The sequence below is a fragment of the Bos taurus genome, chromosome 7, assembly GCF_002263795.3.
Source record: "Bos taurus isolate L1 Dominette 01449 registration number 42190680 breed Hereford chromosome 7, ARS-UCD2.0, whole genome shotgun sequence".
Taxonomy (NCBI): Eukaryota; Metazoa; Chordata; class Mammalia; order Artiodactyla; family Bovidae; genus Bos; species Bos taurus.
Window position 1 is genome coordinate 2,489,652 of NC_037334.1, and position 3,285 is coordinate 2,492,936.

Consider the following 3,285-nt stretch of genomic DNA (forward strand, 5'->3'; position numbering starts at 1 on the left):
ACATTTCCCACAAAGCTTCGGGGAGGCGTAAGGAGGGCGTAGGAATGCGCAGACGCGGGCCGCAGCGGGGCGGGACGATTCCACCCCCTGGGGTGGTGGCTCCCAGAATGGCTGCTTCAATTTGGTGGGTTTGTGGTTTGTCAAGCCAGGAGTCAAAGGCGCGGTGGCCTTACCCCCGCAACCCTGAAGAAGCCCCTTCATTAGAGCTTCTGGAGTCCTAACCCATGGGTAGGGGAGAAGGGGCAGCCATCCTTTGCTAAGCCTCACTTTTCCTTTTCTGAAATAAAAGGAGCCTAGAGGAGTCCCTCGGAGAAGGCAATGGCAACCCACTCCAATACTCCTGCCTGAAAAATCCCATGGACGGGGGAGCCTGGTGGGCAGCAGTCCCTGAGGTCGCGGAGTCAGACACGACTGAGCGACTTCCCTTTCACTTTTCACTTTGATGCATTGGAGAAGGAAATGGCAACCCACTCCAGTGTTCTTGCCTGGAGAATCCCAGGGACAGGGGAGCCTAGTGGGCTGCTGTCTATGGGGTCGCACAGAGTCGGACACGACTGAAGTGACTTAGCAGCAGCAGCAGAGGAGTCCCTTGCCAAGTTGTGGGAAGAAAGGGTAGATTGGTAGTTAACAAACCAGAGGCGTTTTTCCACGAACGGGGAAAAGGGATGGTTTCGCGATGATTCAAGTGTATTACATTTGTTGTGCACTTTATTTTTACTAGTATTACATTGTGATATATAATGAGATAGTTATAAAACTCACCATAATGCAGAGTCAGTGGGAGCCCTGAGCTTGTTTTCCTGCAACTAGATAGTCCACCACCTTAAGTCTGTTGCTTGTGCCCAGTCTTGGTAATCTTGTTTTGGTTGCTGTCACTGAAGAAGACCCTACTTTGCGAAGATATGATGTTGGAAATGGAAGCAGGCTTTTCAGTGCTCTTGTGGCAGTCTCAGGATATTCTGCCTTAACTTTAGTCCAGAATGTATGGAGATCTGAAGTTGTCCCAAACATACTTTCAAGACCACAGCCATTTGCAACCTCAAGCGGTTGATCCTCTTCTAACACAGACAAAGTTGATTCACAGATGGGTCACCGATCCATTCCTTCCCAGTTCGGGGGTCTTTTGTGATTAGAAAGTAATACTTATCACAAACTCTTTTGAAAGTTGAGATAGGTGATCATGCACCAACTAGGAGAAAGAAGGCCCTGGTTCTGTCTCTTTCAAGATCTCTGTTAACGTTTGAAACATGTCAAAAATCCCAATGTTCATGCATCATCACCATCATCCCAGTTTGGCTTTGAATACGGTCACTTTATCTGCTGACTCTAACACAGCTGTCATTCTCCCCTGAAGTGAGAGTTGGAGTTCGATGAGCAGGTTGAATATGTCACACAAGTAAGCAAGTTTTGCGACCCATTCTCTGTCACTGAAATATGCTACCAGTAATGACTGTTTTTCTAAGAGAAATATCTGAAACAGCTCTTTTAGCTCAAAAATTCTGACCAGTTATCTGCCTTTAGAAAGTCATCTCATTCTGTATTAGAGGAGACGTGTGCTCTGCTTCCATCTCCTCACAGAGCTTTGTAAACAGACGTGAGTTAAGGGCGTGTACATTAATGTTGTTGATAATTTTAAAACGTTGTTAAGTTCAGGTGACATTTTTTGGCTAATCAGCATTTCTCTGTGGATGACACAGTCCATAGACTCACATTCAGAAGCAACCTCTTTGACTTAAGTTGTGATACCAGGAAGCCATCCAGTCATGGCAGTCACTCCATCTGTGCACATACCAACCCAAAATGACCAATTCAGTTTCCCTGATACGTAATCATTCAGAGACTTGAATAGTTCTGCAGCAGTGGTGTTGATTGCCAACGAAAGTGCTCACGACATATCTTCATGCACATCCTCCTGAAAAATAACTTGCACAAAAACATGCCCTGTTGTCTTGTTGCCAACATCAGTAGACTCATCAACCTGGATTGCATACCATAGTGACTCATGAATCCTCTCTAGCAACTGTGCCTCAGTATCCTCTGCTGTTTCATCCATTTGTCTAGTTATGGTGCTAGCTAAAAGAGGAACACATGCCACCTTTTGCACTGTTGCTGCTGCTACTGCTGCTAAGTCGCTTCAGTCGTGTCGGACTCTGTGCGACCCCAGAGACAGCAGCCCACCTGGCTCCCCTGTCCCTGGGATTCTCCAGGCAAGAATACTGGAGTGGGTTGCCATTTACTTCTCCAATGCATGAAAGTGAAAAAATAAAGTGAAGTCACTCAGTCGTGTCCGACTCCTAGCAACCCCGTGGACTGCAGCCCACCAGGCCCCTCCATCCATGGGATTTTCCAAGCAAGAGTACTGGAGTGAGTTGCCATTGCACTGCAGCCTCTCCTAAAAGTTCATGACAAATGAACTTTAGCAGCAGACAGGATCAACTCTTCACAAATAGTAAAGGACTTCTTAGATTTAGCAATGCTGTTTGCCACTACAAGTGATCCTCTCAGTACAGACATACTTGATAACATTGTGGCCTTCAGTAATTGCTTCTGTTCTTCCTGTCCACATTTTTATTTTTCTCTTGAAAAACTCTGAAGACTTGTCTTTTAAAGCAGGGTGCCTGGTCTCACTGTAGTGAAGCAGTTTGGAAGGTTTCACAGCTTCATTGAATAGCCAGTTACCACATACTATACAAAGTAGGCCTGGAGAATGTAAATCACTTGCTGCAAAAACACATAAGTAGAATTTTTTTTTTTTAATGCAGCTTTCCAGCACTGTTTACAATAGCTAGGACATGGAAGCAACCTAGATGTCCACTGGCAGACAAATGCATAAGGAAGTTGTGGTACATATACACAATGGAATATTACTCAGGTATAAAAAAAGAACGCATTTGAGTCAGTTCTAATCAGGTGGCTGAAACTGGAGCCTATTATACAGAGTGAAGTCAGTCTGAAAGAGAAACACCAATACTGTATACTAACACATGTATAGGGAATTTAGAAAGATGGTAACGACAATCCTATATGCAAGGCAGCAAAAGAGACACAGATGTAAAAAACAGACTTTTGGACTCTGTGAGAGAAGGTAAGGGTGGGATGATTTGAGAGAATAGGCTTGAAATACTTACATTACCATATGTAAAATAGATGACCAGTGCAAGTTTAATGCATGAAGCAGGGCACTCGAAGTCAGTGTTCTGAAACAACCCAGAGGGACAGGGTGGGGAGGCAGGTTGTGGGGGGCTCAGGATGGAGGGACACATGTGCACCTGTGGCTGATTCATG